This window comes from Protomyctophum bolini (genome assembly GCF_963924005.1).
Source record: "Protomyctophum bolini genome assembly, chromosome: 6".
NCBI classification, from domain to species: Eukaryota; Metazoa; Chordata; class Actinopteri; order Myctophiformes; family Myctophidae; genus Protomyctophum; species Protomyctophum bolini.
This window is the reverse complement of record NC_137867.1, coordinates 45,517,401-45,539,356: the sequence shown is the minus strand read 5'-3', so window position 1 is coordinate 45,539,356 and position 21,956 is coordinate 45,517,401.

Sequence of the window (21,956 nt, the reverse complement as noted above, 5' to 3'; positions counted from 1 at the left end):
GAGGTCAAATGTCAGAACACGAAGGTTGTTTGGCATGAGGAGACGAATCTTTTGGTTTATTTTTGCAGAAATATGCAAATGGCAGCAAACTGCTCCATTCCCATTGAAATGCACTGGCAGAATCTGGTGTCATATAGGTGGAATAAAAGTGTGGTGCGACCGTGCCCTAAAACTAAATAGCATTTACACCTGCATTCACACCTGTGTGAAGTGAGGGGCGCTCTTATACATCATCATACATCATGAACAACTGAATTTATTGCGAATGCAGTGAGCACTTACTACCAGTAAGACGCGCAAACGCGGGAAGCGAACGCAGCTCGTACATATTTGGGTTTTGGACGTATAGCTGCTTTGGGGACGTATAGCTGCTTTGGGGACACAGACATGATCTGCTAGGTCTCATAGTAAGTGCTCACTGCGTTTGCAATGAGACCTAGCAGATCATGTCTGTCTGTCTGTCTGTCTGTGTGTGTGTCTGTCCCGCTTTTGTGCCCATATATGGAGCTGAGTGATTACGTCACCATGACTCAGCCATAACCATAGATCATGTCTGTGTGTCTGTCTGTGTGTGTGTCTGTCTGTCTGTCTGTCCCGCTTTTGTGCCCATATATGGAGCTGAGTGATTACGTCACCATGACTCAGCCATAACCATAGATCATGTCTGTGTGTCTGTCTGTGTGTCTGTCTGTCCCGCTTTTGTGCCCATATATGGAGCTGAGTGATTACGTCACCATGACTCAGCCATAACCATATAAGGAGTCCCCAAAGCAGCTATACGTCCAAAACCCAAATATGTACGAGCTGCGTTCGCTTCCCGCGTTTGCGCGTCTTACTGGTGTAATTGGATAGCCGATTTGCTCGTCTACATATGACGTAACGTAACTCTTCCTTTCATTGTCAATGGCATTTAATGTTTGTGTTGCCGCAAATTTACGTCATATATATTTGGCAGACATTTCACCTAATTTCTCCTTTACCCTCAAATATGAGACTTGTGGGGACATAAGCTGTATATAAAAAATAAAAAAAACACTATACTAAGTAATACATTTAACAACTTTTACAGTAAAAACTAAAGTGATTCCCGCCGGGCGGACCGTTGGGATATTGCAAATGGGCCCACAAATAATTGATAATGACAAATATTATCAATATTATAAAAAAAGTTTAACGTAGAAAGATGTTTTCTTTAAAACCTTGAAAAATGTGTCTTCATTCTGACTAGCAACTACATTATGTATACTACATTAGTTCCACTGATCCGAGCCAGGAAAAAATTGATTGATCATGAAAATAAGCTGCCCACGGCCCACCCATATGGACCACCCATCTGAGAACACAGTGGAGACATTAAAGTGGTCCCTGGTCCAGAAAAGGTTGGGAAGCACTGAGTTACACAATAGAACATTAATTACATTAATTTGTATTTTGTACAATTTAGTCACAACATAAACACATTTACAGTTTAGAGGTTTTAGTTTATTAAGTTTATTAATAAGTTAGTCTACACTGTAGTGGAGGCTATTCTTCCTGGGGTCCAGGCAAAAAAAACATCACAGTACAAATCATGAAATGCAGCACGAACAACATTTATAACAGTAAAATTAAAAGAAAAAAGATTAGTCAGTCCGAAAAATAATAATAACCTAATTTAATATAATTTCCTTTCTGACTAGTGCTGCCTTGAGTTTCCTTTTGAAACAAAATGTAGGTCTAGTCAGGCTGAGTCAAATGTTGGGGTAGCGCACGACAGTATGCAATGGCTCTGTACATGACTGTTTTCTTAAGTGCATTAGTTTTGGGACAGGAGAGTGAAATAAGGATAAAACATGTAATGCATGACAGAACAGGGATTTGGTTTGGAGAATTGCAAATGTCAATCAATAGACAGATCACCTACCGAGACAGATCCATCTGCGTTGGGGTCCTCCGAGTCAAAGGTCATGACCGTTCCACGAAAGTGGTCCGCCTGAGCTCCTAATTGAGATCATAAACCTACAGATTATTACTGATGGAATGTGAAATACGGTACATTGGTAAAGAGGTGTGGCTTAATTCACGTACCATTTGAGACACTGACAATGACACAGCGAAACTCCGAGTCAAACTTGGTTGCACTGAGAAAACAAACGTGTTTGATTAAATATGAGTTTTGTTGTACTCACAGTAAACTTGATTTAGCCCTCAAAATGAGGCACCAATCTGAATTAGAAAAGTGCACTCTTCACAGCACAGATCCCTGCAGTCTGGGTTGCCTTCCCAGGGCTATAGAGACAACACGGGCCCCTACAGTTTCACACCTACAATTGAGACAGCACCACCACAGACGTGAGTTTTTATGTACGTGTACGTACATTGTGTACGACTGTACGTGTTCTCCCTTCTGGTTCCAAAAATATGGAATGCACTTCCCATTGCAATCAGAACTGCAGACTCACTCCCAATCTTCCGCCGTAGTCTGAAAACCCACCTCTTCAGACTCCATTAAGGCCCGTATCACTTGCCCTAGCTCTGACGACCTTACAGGCGTAGGCAAAGGCTCAACTTATTTAACTAGTAACTTAGATAGAACTTTATGTAGACATACCACGATATAGTATATGCATAGGTTCATAGATATTCCACTGTTACGTTCTTAACTTACGTACCTGTATGATTCACGATAACTACTTTTTGGCCAGTACAGAATTGACTCCATGTTGATCTGACTCCCCGTGCCAAAGTGCCAGCACTTGCCCAGCAGTCTTGCTGTCAACGAGGCGGATGCGTGCACGTGACTTCACCCTTTAGGGCGAGGTCGCTTCTCGCCCTCAGGCGTCTTACTGGTATATTTTAAAATGTGACACAGACAGATCATGTACAGTAAGTGAATGCCCACCTCAAGGTAGCCTGAGCGACAAAGCAGACAGGGTGATGATCTCCATCCTCTGACAGCGATGGCGTCCACCTCAGGGTGAACGGTCCCTGTCCCGACCCAGTCAGGTCCATGTTGTGGGGTCCACTGAACCACAGATTAGACACCCTACAAAACCACCAAAGATGGTTGTCTTAATTTACACCAAAAAAACGGGAACTATACACTTCATTTGATACATCCAAGTTTTTGCTCACTGAAACTGGTAAAGTCTGCACTAGGACAGGTCAGCGTGGAACTGAGAAATTGCAATCTTTTACTCACGTGGAGAGTGTTGCTGTTGGGTTAATGGTGATTTCCAGAGTCTGACCAACAGGGGCGTAGAGCTGTGCTCTGTTAGCCGGGGTCGGAGGCAGAAACCTGGGTAGATACTGTCCCTCTGTACAGCTGGCTACTGCTCCATCCACTAGGGCACAGAGGGTAAATCAACCGCTTGTATGGCTAATACAGATGCTGTACATCAGATTATTTATTGTTATGATTCAGTTGGTTTATTTATCTATTTTATTTATTTATTAACAACCGCTAGGAAAATAGACCTGCAAGGGTCTATTCTGTACATGAACTTTAAGTACCAATAACAGCAAACTGTAGAGGTATTTTGCTGAGAGCGTTGCTCGTAGTTCTGCTGCTCTGAGATCCATCGGTCTGTGTGAGGGTGATAGACTGGCTGGGAAAGTCCTCCATGTACAACTGGACGACGTAGGTGGCAGTACCGGAGGAGGCAGAATACGCCAATGTGCAAGACTGAAAACAGAGAGAAGGGAGAACAATGAAGACAAGGCTGCAGCAAAAGAAGGTACTGTACAAACTAAATGTATTCATAGTGATAGATATACAGATACATATTATTCTCTGCTTTCTGGAAGTACCATCCAGCTCATTTTCGACAAAGCGCTTTGTAATACTTTCCATTGGTTCAATATCTTTTAACCAACACACATTGAACAGTGTTCAATAGCATTGATTCATGAAACAATCTGAAACGTCAAACATTGCGTTAGGTGGTTACTTCCGGACAGCAAAGGCAGTGGTAATAAATTCCATTCAAATTAGTATTAACAATTAACCCTAGTGTTATTTATAAAGAAAATAAATGTATTAGACTCACGGTTGAGATGCTGAGAGCATCAGGTGGAGTGCAGGGGTTACACTCATCTCCTGTACCAACCCTGCATTCAACGCGGTCTCCATCTGGATCAAATGCCAACAGGTTGAAGTTCCTCGCACAGTTAGAAGGGACTCTGAGAGATAAAGAGAGTGTGAAAGAAAAGAACGTTGTAAAGACAGAGAGAGAGAGAGAGAAATTCATAATGATATAACCAGTAAGACGCGCAAACGCGGGAAGCGAACGCAGCTCGTACATATTTAAGTTAAGTTATTTTTAAGTTAAGTTTTTAACTTAGCCATAACCATATAAGGAGTCCCCAAAGCAGCTATATGTCCAAATATGGAGTGTGTTGCATCAATCACAAACTAATCACTCAGCTCCATATATGGGCACAAAAGCGTGACACACGGACGGACACACAGACATGATCTGCTAGGTCTCATAGTAAGTGCTCAATGCATCCGCAATCACTGCGTTCGCAATAATAGCCATGCTATTATTGAGTATATTGTGGGAACCCCTTTTGGTGTTTTAAGCATCATGTCAATCTTTAGGTATTTAAAATAGCAGATCTACAAGCCCATCTAGGTCTAAATGGGTTAAGAATAAAGGGACGTGCATGTTCTACATTACCGTAGTAATGGTATGATGGTGGTCTGAGGAGACCTGTTGGCTCTCCCAGTGTCAGATCTGGTCCTGAGGTCCACCAGCGTTACAGCTTTCCAGCTCAAAATGTTAGGCCTATTATTGTTACTTATCCAGTTGCCACCATCTAACCTGTGGAAGATAAGGTATACATACAGTGGTTTTGGTTTGGTTTAAAAACTAAGCAGTTAACTTATATTGTATATTGTCGAAGAAGCAGGGGTGCAAAATGTAGCTTCGGATTTAAACGATTCTATTTAACTATCATCAATATCACTTCATTTTACACTCTCAAGAGTTAAATGTCTAGATACAAGGGCCCATTTAGTTACCAACTCTCCATCATTTAGCTGGGGACCCCCTGGAGCCCCCTTACGCCACTGGTGGTCCCCGGACCACTGGTTGAAAACCACTGGACTAATACATGTATATATCTTTTAATAAATAACATCTAGGGTTAATAGTTAATACTCATTTGAAATTAACTCACTGGTGTCACTTCTCACATCACTCTGTGGTTGTTCTGTCCCCCTGTTTATTGTATTGTATTGTATTGTATTGTATTGTATTTGTACCCCTGAGGGGTTGCGACCCACAGGTTGAGAACCCCTGGCATATCAGTTATGGCCTACAGTATATAATTTATATTTCTAAAAACAGAATAAACTGAACCAAATATAGACTATCGTATTGTGTACAGTATGTCATTTATATTTCTAAAAACAGAATAAACTGAACCAAATATAGACTATCGTATTTCTTAATCATTTCACCCAAAAGGTTTAAAACAGTTATAAAATATATAATGCATATGATTATTGACATACAAATTACGCTGCATGGTTGTCAAAATGATGTACAGTATAGATTAAATTAGTATTAAATTACCAATTTATGATTTCACTTTAATTGGACCAGAACATCAGTGTAAAAGATGTACATCCCGTTTAACCCATTTTGTGCGGGAACCCCTTTTGGGGTTAGCATTACGTTATGCTTTAGCTATTGAAAAATAGCAGATCTACATCTTGTAGGTCTGCTATTTTTGAACAATCGAAGAAGAACGACTAACATAGAAACAGCTTTTTCAGAAAACTGTCAGGATTTAGGAGACATTTTTTAGAATCTGATCTCAGGTCAGAATGGGTCGAATTAGCATTGCTTTTGCCGTGTCATGCATGGCTCTTCACTCACTGCAGCTGGAAGGGAGCGTTGCTGCTAAGCGTTCGTCTCATGACTCCTTCTCGTAGACACCAGACACCAGTGTTGCTCTGCACCGTGTTCACCTCCAGGGCTGCCTGAACGCCACATGAAGACTCACTTCTGCAATCCCATACGTCTGAATGTGAGCACGAACGAAAGCCTGTCTTATACCGCAGGACCACCTGAAAGAATAATCAGAATTACTATAATTATATTTTGCTATAATAATGTGACAGGGCGGAAGATGGATTTTCATAAAACTGCAATATTCATTGGCTCATAAAAGCTTCATTTTTTAAACTGAATTTTGATCAAAGATCCCGGGAGTCCAGTCCACCATTAAAAATGGTGGGTGATCTAAAGGTCAGAGGTCAAATGTCAGAACACGAAGGTTGTTTGGCATGAGGAGACGAATCTTTTTGTTTATTTTTGCAGAAATACGCAAATGGCAGCAAACTGCTCCATTCCCATTGAAATGCACTGGCAGAATCGGCTGTCATATAGGTAGAATAAAAGTGTGGTGCGACCGTGCCCTAAAACTAAATAGCATTTAAAAATCACACCTGTGTGAAGTGAGGGGCGCTCTTATACATCATCATACATCATGAACAACTGAATTTATTGCGAACGCAGTGAGCACTTACTACCAGTAAGACGCGCAAACGCGGGAAGCGAACGCAGCTCGTACATATTTGGGTTTTGGACGTATAGCTGCTTTGGGGACGTATAGCTGCTTTGGGGACACAGACATGATCTGCTAGGTCTCATAGTAAGTGCTCACTGCGTTCGCAATGAGACCTAGCAGATCATGTCTGTCTGTCTGTCTGTCTGTGTGTGTGTCTGTCCCGCTTTTGTGCCCATATATGATTACGTCACCATGACTCAGCCATAACCATATAAGGAGTCCCCAAAGCAGCTATACGTCCAAAACCCAAATATGTACGAGCTGCGTTCGCTTCCCGCGTTTGCGCGTCTTACTGGTGTAATTGGATAGCTGATTTGCTCATCTACATATGACGTAACGTAACTCTTCCTTTCATTGTCAATGGCATTTAATGTTCGTGTTGCCACAAGTTTACGTCATATATATTTGGCAGACATTTTACCTAATTTCTCCTTTACCCTCAAATATGAGACTTGTGGGGACAAAAGCTGTATATAAAAAATCAAAATAAACACTATACAAAGTAATACATTTAACAACTTTTAAAGTAAAAACTAAAGTGATTCCCGTCGGGCGGACCGTTGGGATATTGAAAATATCAAATAATTGATCATTACAAATATTATCAATATTATTAAAAAAGTTTAACGTAAAAAAATGTTTTCTTTAAAACCTTGAAAAATGTGTCTTCATTCTTTTTTTTAACTATATTTTTTATCCCACAATTTTGTAACCCATTTTTCACCCCTGTGCCAATCATCTACTGTGATCCTGGGCTCTACACACCCTCCGCCAACCTGGGGAGAGCAATGGACTTAACTCATGCTCCCTTCATGCTTGAGTGTCCAAGTTGCTCCTTTACACCTGACAGGGGGGAGTTTCCCTGGTTGGACGTAGCGCGTGGAAGGAACACGCTATTCCAACCAGTTCCTTTCCCCTCCATCAGGCGCCCCAGCTGGCCAGGGGGAGGCAGTTTAGAGACCAGGATTACTGCATGTTTTTGTGAGGGTATCTACCCTAGGGGACACGGGGAGAACATGCAAACTCCACACAGAAAGGCCCTTTCGCCAACCCCGCCTTCGGGTATGGGCACTGATGACGCGGAGGAGGAAACACGCCGCCAGCACCCACAGTGCCCCGAGCGGGAATCGAACCCAGGACCTTCTAGCTGTGAGGCGACAGCACTACCAACTGTGCCACCGTGCCCCTATGTGTCTTCATTCTGACTAGCAACTTAAAGTATACTACATTAGTTCCACTGATCCAAACAATCGATCGATCATGAAAATAAGCTGCCCACGGCGCACCCATATGGACCACCCATCTGAGAACACAGTGGAGACATTCAAGTGGTCCCTGGTCCAGAAAAGGTTGGGAAGCACTGAGTTGCACAATAGAACATTAATTACATTAATTTGTATTTTGTACAATTTAGTCACAACATAAACACATTTACAGTTTAGAGGTTTTAGTTTATTAAGTTTATTAATAAGTTAGTCTACACTGTAGACTATCCTGGGGTCCAGGCAAAAAAAAAACATCACAGTACAAATCATGAAATGCAGCACGAAGAATAATAACCTAATTTAATATAATTTCCTTTCTGACTAGTGCTGCCTTGAGTTTCCTTTTGAAACAAAATGTAGGTCTAGTCAGGCTGAGTCAAATGTTGGGGTAGCACACGACAGTATGCAATGGCTCTGTACATGACTGTTTTCTTAAGTGCATTAGTTTTGGGACAGGTGAGTGAAATAACGATAAAACATGTAATGCATGACAGAACAGGGATTTGGTTTGGAGAATTGCAAATGTCAATCAATAGACAGATCACCTACCGAGACAGATCCATCTGCGTTGGGGTCCTCCGAGTCAAAGGTCATGACCGTTCCACGAAAGTGGGACGCCTGAGCTCCACAGAGCAACAGCAACAGGAACGGTGTTGAAAAGAGACACATGATTTGGTGAGAGACAGATTACTGAGTGGACGTATACAGTAAGCAATCAGGTTATATAAAGTAGGACGGTATGAGGATGTCTGTGTTCTGTTGAGTAGGCGGGGCTTGGCTCCAGCTCACAACTTGGCACACGTTGGGTGCCACAGTGACCACTGTGCTTGTGTACGAGAGATGCTCTGTTAAAAAGGCCTACCCATGGCCCGGGCGGCTAGTGTAGCGGTCCGGGCACATGGGCTGATAAGCCAGCCTGACGGCGCATCGCGGGTTCGACTCCCGATCCCGACGACGTTTGCCTCGTGTCCCCCCCCCCCCCCCCCCCCCCCCCCCCCCCCTCTGTTCCTGTCACCATACTGTACACTACACTATCCAATAAAGGCAGAAAAAGACCCAAAATATATCTTGAAAAAACACAACTGAGCATGATGTTATCATGCATGATGTTATCATGCTCAGTCTGATTTAAAAAGGTTGTAGTTTTGAATCAAACCAAAAACTAATAACACTATTTTGAATCCACTTTCCACAATGAAAGGAGAGAGACAGGATAAAGTCGTTGCTGCAAATTCTCCCTGCTTTTTGTTCCTTGATGTCATGGAACAATATCACTTACCACACCTCCCCCATGCAGTTACTTTTTCTTTCTTTTAAAAATATTTTTTTTCTTCGTTTTGTAACAGTACCATACCATACCATCTTTATTTATATAGCACATTTTAAAACAACAACGTTGTACCAAAGTGCTTTACAGTAAAACATTAAAAAACACAAAGTCATTGAAAAAAACCACAAAACAAACCCTATGACACCTACCTGACAGTATATGGGTGTCAGGTCACAGATTCAGCTTCCTCATACTCCGGCAGAGTTGGGCAAGGCAGCATTCTGAAAATGTTACATGTATTTAATTTAATGTTGTCTTAACCTCTTTGCAAATGAACACATCATCATGTCTTGCTCTATTTGTCAGTCAGGACTGTAATGGTATTATTATAATAATTATTATTATTATAATATGCGTATAAAGATATGCGTCAGACTATGTATCCAGCTTCACTTCCTTCATGCCATCTAAACCACTGTTTCCCAAACAGTCGGTCGGGGTCACGTTTGGGTCACATTTTCATGAGTAAAAGTAACATGCCTTTATTTATTTTTGTTTCTTACATTTTGTTTTTAATTATTATTTCAAAACATAATAAAGCTAACATTTTCATGAATCAGAAACAAATTCAATGATTTTTCTAAACAATTTCTTTCAATTATGAAAGCAATATCTAAGAAGATGTTTGAGTGGTGCTCAACCTTTTTCATGTCAAGGACCCCGAAAATTATCTGTATTTGACCATGGACCCCCATCTGAAAACATGTTGGTCCAGGGACCCCCCTGCAGAAGCAAAGATTTGAGTAAAGAAATGTTCGCTCTGAAAGAATATATATTCAAAGATTAGGCCATTTTTAGCCCAATTTGTGATTTTTGTGCAAAACTAAAGCTTGGAATGGATTCAGAATCATGAAAACGCCCTATTTTGACATGTCACATCATGCTATACTTTGCACAATGACATTTTGAATGTTTTGCCTTATATAGGTTAGTAATGGTATGGTCACATAATACCCCCTATTATGAAAATTGCCCAACATATGCAACTTTATAGCATCTGGCAGTTTCTAAATGCTGGGGACCCATCCTCGACATTGCTTACATAAAACTTTAGGGTACTCAAAATGTCCAGGTTCACAATGGGGCTCTATGGGCTGGCAAGTACTGTACACTACCAGTAAGACGCGCAAACGCGGGAAGCGAACGCAGCTGAGACCCTGCAGATCATGTCTGTCTGTCTGTCTGTCTGTGTGTCTGTCCCGCTGTTACTGTATATGTGGACCTGGCCCCTTTTGTGCCCATATATGGAGCTGAGTGGACCTGGCCCCTTTTGTGCCCATATATGGAGCTGAGTGATTGCTGATGCAACACACTCCATATTTGGATAGCGGGACAGACACACGGACAGACAGACAGACAGACAGACAGACAGACATGATCTGCTAGGTCTCATAGTAAGTGCTCATTGCGTTCGCAATTACACCTGACAAACGTTCAAGACATTGTAACAACTACAGCTACAGCACCCCCTTCTGGTATGCCTCTGTAACTTCACACATAAATGGAGCTTGGAGATTCATTTAAATGTTGTGATGTGTTGTATGCGTTTCTACGAGTGGCTGGATTTGAACTGATGGCCTCCGGATGCAGTGCAGCATACAGTGGGCCTAGGCACTGTAGGCAGACAATGACCGTAACATGAATAAGGCTGTCTGTCTTGAAATAACTTCAAAATCTGAAATGAACACTTGAAAAGCCAAACTAAATAATCACTAACTAACTAAGAACTTGAGAAACTGTTTAAACAGGCCAAACCTTACACATGATTGAAGGCCCTGGCAGCTCTCCCTTAGTGTACTAGTCAACTGAGACTTCACCTCACCTCACCTGAAGCCTCCCTTAGGTAACGGGTGATCGAGCCACACCCAGAACACAGATTAGCAATTTACTGACAATTAACTAATCTCCATATATCTGATATCCTATATAAACAGCCATACCCTTATACCAAAAAGTTGAACAACATATTTACATCATATTTTAGACTTTAGATACCAATAATACACATAATATACAAAATACACTTTAAAATAATATTGCAAACTGCAGCTACACCCACATTCTCATGTAAAAACCCCATGTGCACGCCCGTGCACTCGCACAAGCCGTGTGTCTATATGCATTATGGCTATTAATATGCAAAAATTGCCAAATAGTATAGTATGGCACCCAAACAGAGCTTAATCTACCATGCAACTCTGTGGAGTTGACCCCTATATGCGACCAGATCTAATGTAAGTCGCTCTGGATTAAGAGCGTCTGCTAAATGCCTAAATTGTAAATTGTAAATCTTTAAAGTCATTGACCAACTTTAGTGCAGTTTCTCCTATTATTGTCAGGGGTTCCTGGGGGGGGGATGTTAAAAGGTTTTGGTTTCCTTTGCGTTTATGTAACAGACGTGATCTTGCGTTGTGTTATATGAAGCACCATAGACCAGGATCTCAGCAGTGAGTAGATTTATTCTCTGTACAAAAGACAACGAGGAAACCACTGCTCTGCTCTGACTTGTAAATAGGCCTACGTTTTCCACAATATCAGTTGCGCTTTCAAAGCCAGTATAAATAGCAAGTGCAAGACAATAAATACAATATGTAGGCCTACCTGTACAAAAGACAACGAGGAAATTACTGCTCTGCTCTGACTTGTAAATACGTTTTCCACAATATCAGTTGCGCTTTCAAAGCCAGTATATGCAATAGCAAGTGCATGACAATAAATACAACATGTACCTGTACAAAAGACAACGAGGAAATCACTGCTCTGCTCTGACTTGTAAATTACGTTTTCCACAATATCAGTTGCTGGAAATAAAGCAGATGCAATACCATGAGAACACAGTATGTGTCTTTACAACTTTGGGTACATAAAATAATAATTAGGTTATAGCCTAGGTCATAGGTTACGTCAACCGCCCGAACTCTTAAAGTGACAGAACATTGGATCACAATACAATATAATGCCTGGACAAGTGGAAGCACTATTAACCACGTTACATTTAGCATCAGATCAACTTTGGCACATTAAGCCCACTCTGGTTAAGAGGCAGCTATGTGGCAGGTTCTACCTCATTAACAGCTGTGGCACATTGGCCTATTTAGACAAATCCACACTGCTCCATGGATTGCACTGCGCGTCGCAGTCCCGCCCCCTTTCATGACGACGCCAGGCCCATCAGGAAATAATTCCTAATGCATTTTTCCTATCCACGTTTTTCCCCGCCAAAGCCCTGGGGCTCTTTGTGTGTGTGTGTGCTTTGCTTCCTTCAGGCCGCATTGCCATGTCTGCTTATTATAAGCAACCTTTGACTTGTTTTTTTTCTGTAAAGTGCACTTGCAAATAAATTATTGGTATAGTTGCTGGTTGATGTTTTTTTTGTGCTTGATTCTAAAGTGTAGGCTACAGTAGTTGCTTATTTGGGCTTGCTTCCACATTTCTTCACATCAAGGAACCCCAGATTAATACTTAATTGTCCACGGAACATCCATCTGAACATATTTTGTGCCTTTTTGTTTTTTGTGCCTTTTGTTATTTTGTTCAAATGTTTGTCAAAAATATTGAAAATCTTTCGTTAGCAGCTTCTGTAGAAGTGGCTAATTAAATTTGGACACCTTCACAAGGAAGTTTTTAAAGTGCTACTACAGGGTGTGCCGCTCCTCTCTATTCCAGTTTTTCTGGAATAGAGAAAGCAGAAGTGTGTGTGTGTGTGTGTGTGTGTGTGTGTGTGTGTGTGTGTGTGTGTGTGTGTGTGTGTGTGAAATGAAAATGAAATGAAATGAAATGAATGAGTTTCAATAAACTGTTAATCTTGAGCGAAGGTGTGGTCTCTTACTAAGTTAATATAGGGTTAAAAATATGTTCCTTACCATCATTTGGTAAAATAAAAATAATGACGACACATACACGCACGCACACGCGCACGCGCACACGCACACGCACACGCACACACACACACACACACACACACAGCAGGTGAGGGCGGGACCCTCATCAGATCAGTTCAACCAGCAGATGGCTTATGGAAAGCATTCTTAACCGGATCACAGTCATTAGCTGAAACTGCAGTGGTATTATTATTATAGGGCTGTGGACAGTTTAGAAACCGTCTTCCAGTGTGCGACCAGGTATTTAAACTAAAGTAATTGGACGAACTTTAGTGCAGTTTCTCCTATTATTGTTAGGAGTGGATGTTCTTGGGGGATGTTAAAGGTCATGACCTTGGTTTTCTTTGCGTTTAGCGTGAGAACAACAGCTATGTGCCTGTTCTACTTGAATAGATAACAGGCAGATGCCATCGGTGTAGTCCAGGTCTGTCACGGATTCTGCAAAAGTGGATAGTTTGAATACCTTCACAAGGAAGTTTTGCTATCTATTCCAGTTTTCCTGGAAGCAATGCTCAACATAAACTTTCCATCATTTGGTTGTTTTAATCAATTTAATTAGGTAAGTACTTCTGTTGTAATTTTACTTCTGATTCATATTTGTTGTCTAATCTGCATTGGGTTGACGTTGACTAGTAAATGAGGGCCTGCCCCTGAATTCTACTACTTTTAAAAAGTCATAATATATGACAGGCACAGCAGGTGAGGGCGGGACTGAAGCATGATAAACAGATGCATTTCCCTCATCAGATCAGTTCAACCAGTAGCTGGCTTATGGAAAGCATTCTTAACCGGATAACAATCATTAGCTGAAACTGCAGTGGTATTATTATTATTATTATTATTATCATTATTTCATAATTATTATTATTATTATTATTATCATTATTTCATAATTATTATCATTATTATTATTATTATTAATAATTATGTTTTATGTTTTCCCCCCAGATGTTCCAAGGACTGATTTACGTTAGACTCAGCATGTATCGCAGGCTGTTGTTTGTAGCCATGATTGTGTTCCTCCAAGGTGTGTTATTCCAAGGCCCACTGACGCATAATCCACCATGACGGTTTGATACTAGCGGTGTCTATACGCCAAGTGAATTCATTCTTTCACAGGTCCTATGCAGTGGTGGAAAGCATATGGACTAACACTTATTGTTAGTTAGATACTAAGTTAGTTGTACTTTTGATCAAGTTCATTCAGGTTTTTGAGGGAGGGGCGATAGGCTACCTACATCCAACTTTGTGTGTGTGTGTGTGTGTGTGTGTGTGTGTGTGTGTGTGTGTGTGTGTGTGTGTGTGTGTGTGTGTTCGTCCGCACGTGCGTATGTGTGTGTGTGTGTGTGTGTGTGTGTGTGTGTGTATTTTTGTGAGTGGGTATAAACACAAACATTAAATGCCATTGACAATGAATGGACAATTGTGAGTGTTTGTGTAAACACAAACATTGCGTAACAGAAACATTATGAAGACGAAGGTGAGGACGCCAATTCTGATTGGCTGGAATGATGTATATGATATGATTAAAACAATAACATAATTTACACTGTTTTTTACAGGTACAGCAATGTGTACTTCCACCACTGCCGCTGCAGCTACCACTGCTGCACATTCTACGGCCACTGTTAATGTCACCACTGCTGCAGCTACTACAGAGGCTGCCACCACTGCTGCAGCTACTACAGAGGCTGCCACCACTGCTGCAGCTACTACAGAGGCTGTCACCACTGCTGCAGCTACTACAGAGGCTGTCACCACTGCTGCAGCTACTACAGAGGCTGTCACCACTGCTGCAGCTACTACGGAGGCTGCCACCACTGCTGCAGCTACTACAGAGGCTGCCACCACTGCTGCAGCTACTACGGAGGCTGCCACCACTGCTGCAGCTACTACGGAGGCTGCCACCACTGCTGCAGCTACTACGGAGGCTGCCACCACTGCTACAGCTACTACAGAGGCTGCCACCACTGCTGCAGCTACTACGGAGGCTGCCACCACTGCTGCACCTCCTGCCATCACTGCACGTTAGTCCATTATCTATTTTATCCCCTCTATTCTGAGTTTTTTGATGGTGAGAAGCCTACTTGTTGTATTTCACACAATGAATGCCAATTTTGACATTTTTCCTCCCCTTTCCCAACATTTCAGAGGCATCGTCGACGACGTCAGGCAGCAGCACGCCTCGGCCAACAGGTGCTCCAGGATCAGTGTCATTCGGGTTGGAATTCAATCTCTGGCTAAATGTCACAGCAGATCTTGCAAACTTAAGCTCAGAAGAATTCCAAGGAGTCTCAGCCATTATAACCTCAGAGGTAAGTCCCTAATGTACAAACTCGCATTTGGACCGGAGTATACATTTTACTATAATTAAAATGTTTAATGTGGTAATAATTCTAATACATGTGCAATGTTTTTGTGTTATTTTTTTAAAGCTGGACTTTCTCTATCACGAGGCATTTTCTAACTTTATTCGAACTGTGATCACCAACTTCAGGTATTGTCTTGATTTAACCAACCACGTACTACAAAAATGATTAATTTGGAATTTCAGGAAATTGCTACCGCTATTGAAACAATAGCAATATAAACCCACCAATATTGTATTTTGTGTTTTGGTCTGACATGTGGGTAACAACAACAATATTGTGTCTTCACAGCCAAGGATCAGTTGTGGTAAATGCGAACCTGATATTTAACAACGCCGGCCTAACACCATCAACCACTGCTGTGGAAAACGTGTTAGTGGCGGCTACGATAAGAGTCAACTCTCCCTGGCCTGTGGATGCATCATCAGTTGTGGCAACAAGTATGTGATTTGGCGGAGCAGATTAATTACACATTTCATAAGAATCGTTCACTTTATGATGCAAGCATGACATTTGGCACAAATAGGCCACGGTTATGGAAATAGCCGCTGGCCACTCAAAATTCAAAGATGGCGACCATTTTGTTCAACATGGCTGCCATCTTAGCGGAGCAGATGGTGACATAATCTTTCGGGTTTGATACAAGGATGAAATTTGGCACAAATACTGTCTAAGGGCAACTCTTATGGATAAAGGTGCTGACCACTCAAACATTCAAAGATGGCGACCATTTCTTCAAGATGGCTCTGGCTGCCACCCGATAGTTATACAATATTTCAGGTTGTGATAAAAGAATGACATGTATGATGTGTAACCAGGGGTCATCAACATGTCTGTACACGTCTGTGGTCCATTTTATTTATTATTTACAGTGGATAATGGTGCAGGAAATGATAAATAACAATTCTGTTGAGAACGATATATTAGCTACAAAAGCAAAGGAGGGCAGAACTGGACAAGTAAGGCTTGCTGAAAAAGGTTTTCACCATTGAGAGTTAAAGTGCTTCAAATGTATCAATAACTATAATAACACTCCACAATTGTAATCCGCTGAAACCCTTGACCCTCCTCAGTTTGGCGGTCCACAATCTTCACACAATAAATGCCAATTTTGATAAATATAATGCTGAAAGAGCACTATAGCACTTTGTGCTAAACACCAACTTGATACTATACGAGCAGATCTAAGACACTTTATTTTTATTTTTTTAAATGCATAATTACAATTTAATTTAATCGCTGAAATGTCATATCATATTTATCGTTGCCGTCGGGTGTATACTGTTCCTTTTTTATTATTTTAAAGACGATTTGGGTTAGGGTTAGATCTACAAGCTCACTACACCCCACATTGCGAGGCATTGTGAGCTTGAAGATCTCCTATTTTGAAATATGGAGATATGGAGATATGAGGTTTCTGCCCGATAGCAGCTACTCTATGGAGCTCAATACTGGAATGTGAACATCTGTCAGTTGTTAGAATTATACGGAAAGGGTTAAATGATAAGTCTATAAGAATATGATGGGTTTTAAAGCCTCTGGAAACTTTTATATAATATCTGTCCTTAATTATTTACCAAATATGACTTAAAAGGAAACAATAAAATAGAAAAGTAGATAAAACAGATTTTATTTTGTGGTGCACCATCCAAAACGCTGAGGTTTAGCTGAGATGTTTAAGGAATACTAAATAAAATAGGGAATTACAAAATAGAAAGCGTCAAATGGAAGCCTCGAGCATAGGGGACTTATTATTATTATTATTAATAATAATAAAAACTATGACATTCTAAATTGCAAATTTCAGAACATTTGAATGTGTTGCAGCACACGGGGCACAGGTCTCCACCAGAGCAGGTCAGGTTGTGGCCTCCTGGTGGCGCTATAATAAGGCAATGTGAAAAGGGTGCCATTTCTTCTTACGCCTTGGTTGGCAATTGGATGATTTGAGGCATTTTGTTCCAAAAATGTGTTTTGTTGGTGGCACTATAACAGGCCAATGTGAAAAGGGTGGGATATATTCCTCAGCCTAGTAGGAAAGTGCGTGAAAGATTTCACGTAAATTGCACGCTGCGCTCATGATTTGAGGCATTTTGTTCAAAACTGGCCAATCCTGCATATTTTGAAAGCCAATGATAGCCAATAAGGATGGAATATGAAATATCGGACAGATCTGTCTTGGACAAAATATGGAGGAGTAATATCAAAACATTTGTTTTACAAAAGTCAGCCTCCTGGTGGCGCTATAACAGGCCGTTCTGGAACATTTGGGGCAGAGGTGCATCGTTGGAATCGTGTATGTGTGTGTGTGCAAAATTTGGCATCGACCGGGTTAACGGTGCCGGAGATTAGCTGGTAACAGACGGACGGACAAGCACACACACACACACACACACACACACGGACGGAGTGCAAAACTTACTCTCTCCCCATGCCTTCGGCCTGGTGGAGACAATAAAACTAATCATTGTATTTGTGTAAGTAATAAACTGGGGACGTTTCATGGTGATAACTAATTCCATTTTGACCTGTACGTATACTGTAGTATACAGTAGGTACATTTACATTTACATTCTTTCCTCCCCTTTCCCAACATTTCAGAGGCATCGTCGACGACGTCAGTAGGCAGCACGCCTCGGCCAACAGATATACCCGTTGGTCGCGCCATCCTCGGCCTGAAGATGACGCTCTCCTCAGAGACACCGTTAACCGATGAAGACATCGAGAATATTGTGTTCCCGCAGGTTAGTACTGTAATCAAACTAACTACATGATCAATTTAACCATCCGCACATGCGGGTGTGACTTGTCCTGTGCCATTTAATCAATGAATTCAGGACTCTGGAGGAGCCCAGGTTTGAACCTGTTTGAACTGGGAACCTTTGCGGTTCCTATCCAGTCACTTAGTACCTCTGAGCCACTAGCCCCTTCCTTCACGCTATACCAAAGGGCCTTAGTATCCAGTCTCTTAATACCTCTGAGCCACTAGCCCCTTCCTTCACGCTATACCAAAGGGCCTTAGTATCCAGTCACTTAATACCTCTGAGCCACTAGAGCCCCTTCCTTCACGCTATACCAAAGGGCCTTAGTATCCAGTCACTTAATACCTCTGAGCCACTAGAGCCCCTTCCTTCACGCTATACCAAAGGGCCTTAGTATCCAGTCACTTAATACCTCTGAGCCACTAGAGCCCCTTCCTTCACGCTATACCAAAGGGCCTTAGTATCCAGTCACTCAATACCTCTGAGCCACTAGAGCCCCTTCCTTCACGCTATACCAAAGGGCCTTAGTATCCAGTCACTTAATACCTCTGAGCCACTAGAGCCCCTTCCTTCACGCTATACCAAAGGGCCTTAGTATCCAGTCTCTTAGTACCTCTGAGCCACTAGAGCCCCTTCCTTCACGCTATACCAAAGGGCCTTAGTATCCAGTCTCTTAGTACCTCTGAGCCACTAGAGCCCCTTCCTTCACGCTATACCAAAGGGCCTTAGTATCCAGTCTCTTAATACCTCTGAGCCACTAGAGCCCCTTCCTTCACGCTATACCAAAGGGCCTTAGTATCCAGTCACTTAGTACCTCTCTTAAATATATGTTTTATCCCACGATTTTTTAACCCATTTTTCACCCCTGTGTCAATCATCTAATGTGATCCTGGGCTCTACACACCCTCCGCCAACCTGGGGAGAGCAACGGGCTTAACTCATGCTTCCTTCATGCTTGAGTGTCCAAGTTGCTCCTTTACACCTGACAGGGGGGAGTTTCCTGGTTGGACGTAGCGCGTGAAAGGAACACGTTATTCCAATCAGTTCCTTTCCCCTCCATCAGGCGCCCCGGCTGGCCAGGGGGAGGCAGTTTTAGAGACCAGGATTACTGCATGTTTTTGTGAGGGTACCTACCCTAGGGGACACGGGGAGAACATGCAAACTCCACACAGAAAGGCCCTTTCGCCAACCCCGCCTTCGGGTATGGGCACTGATAACCACTTAATACCTCTGAGCCACTAGCCCCTTCCTTCACGCTATGCCATCTCAAAACCACATGAAGCAAAATATGCCTTTAAGAGCCGTCACACATCGAAGACACATTTTCTTCTTTTTCACTTCCAGCTTAAAGAGGAGCTGGTCAGGCGGGGCTTTCCACCAGACAAAGTGGCAGACGTCATACTAAAGCTGACAAAGGTTCAAGACATAAGTGACAAGTAAAGCTACAGCACCCCCTTCTGGTCACTTCTAGTGTTGCCTCTATGTAACTGGACCCTCTTGTAAACGAGTGTAATATAATGCTTTATTGGGTGGATCGTCCACTCACAGTCTTTGTAATGAGTTGTGCTTGAAATGTATACTGTAATTCTGCTAATTCTGTCGATAGATATTTAAATCAATAAATCAATGGAGATTGGAGACTAATTTTAGTTTGGTTGTTTCTACAGTAGATAGGCTAATGTTAAAATGTATTTAGTTTTTGGTATGTCAATGGTATGAGACTATTATTGACACACAGAAGAAAACAGCTGTTAAAACATTTAAACATACTACTGTATTCAATTATGTTTAATAGCCTACATTCAACATTACTTAATTATACACCTATATATTAATGACATCGAACTTTTTTCAAATTTGTATTCGTAAAGCAAAATGTATCGTTTCACCGTTATAATTGTTGATATTTAGGGCTGCATTTACATTTCTATAATAAGAATGGAAATGGGAAAAGGAAATGAAGAGAGTTTGGTCAGTGAACCAACATACTGTAGGCCTGACAGACAGAAGGATCAATCTATGTTCTCAGGGTCCTAGTTAGTTAAGTTAGTTAAGTTAACTATAACTAACTAAACTAACTAACTCAGGGTCCCAACCAACTCCAGATCCACTGAAAGGAGGGGCTGGGACGATGTGAAAATGACATGTCACGATTATTGTGGCAAAAATAATTGTGATGACCAAAAAAGAAAAATGCTTAAAACTTGACAAAATGTCACTGAATCCCCTGCATTCCCCAGCATCCATATTCTGGGGGGGAACATTTGCCAACAATTGCCTGATCTACAAGCTCACAACACTCGAATCGATTTGAGTATAGTGAAATAAGAGCCTACCAAAAACCCTTTACAGGTCTATTTTATTAAGTATAGAGGGAGTAAGTGGTACTGAATTTATCACGAATAGAGGGAGTAAGTGGTACTGAATTTATCACGAATAGAGGGAGTAAGTGGTACTGAATTGTATCAAGAACAGAGGGAGTAAGTGGTACTGAATTTATCACGAATAGAGGGAGTAAGGGGTACTGAATTTATCACGAATAGAGGGAGTAAGTGGTACTGAATTTATCAAGAACAGAGGCAGTAAGTGGTACTGAATTTATCAAGAATAGAGGGAGTAAGTGGTACTGAATTTATCAACAGCTAATTCATCTTAATATGACGGAGGACAATTTCATGATAAATTATAATCTCCACGATATGATTATTGTGAGCATCTTTATCACGATAAATGATAATGACTATCGTGTATAGGAGGAGGATATTATTATACGCACACGGCACACCAGTCTTAATAGTGGTGCCATGCAGCTCACGGCAGAAACATCTAAGAGGAGAAGTCTTAAGGCCTATTCATAGTCTGGATTTTCGGTGGTGAGGTGACCACCGCTCCGGTGGTGAGGTGACCACCGGAGCTGAAATAACGTTGAGCGGTGGTGAGTAAAAACAGAGAGAAGGGCTGGAGCGGTGGCGGTGGTTTGCTCTTCACCGTGGCTCGTGACGTCATGTTGTAGTTCGGTGGTCACCTCACCACCGAAAATCCAGACTATGTATGAGCCTTAAAAAGGACAAAAGAGTGGCCGCACACACCGATAGCCAAAGTGCTGATTATTTATTAGGACGCAGAGAATGAGAAACCAACGTTTCAGCAGATGCAACCGTCTTCTTCAATAATGATTATCGTCCCATCCCTAATTGAAAGAGAACAGTACGATGCATTGATTTCACCGCGAAGAAAAAGAGCACTACTTCCACACACACTTTTCTCTTCTTTTTTTAATCTAAGCACATGATCAAAATAATTGAATAAATGCATTCTTATTCCTATAATAAATACTCTTCATTTACAATGGACAAAGTGTCTCTCTTGTTCAGTAGCTTTGCCTAATTCTAACTCTAACCCCAAACCCCTAACATGACGTAAATTACCATCTGCTCCCGACTGCATCATAAACCCGAAAAAGGAACGCTGCCCATGGCTATATATGCTTGTGAGGACATCATTGCATTTCTATGAATGACCATGAATTAAAAAAAAGCTGTGCATTCTTAACACACACACACACACACACACACACACACACACACACACACACACACACACACACACACACACACACACACACACACACACACACACACACACACACACACACACACACACACACACACACACACACACACACACACACACACACACACACACACACACACAGCAGGTGAGGGCGGGACTGAAGCATGATAAACAGATGCATGTTTCCGGGTTTCCCTCATCAGATCAGTTCAACC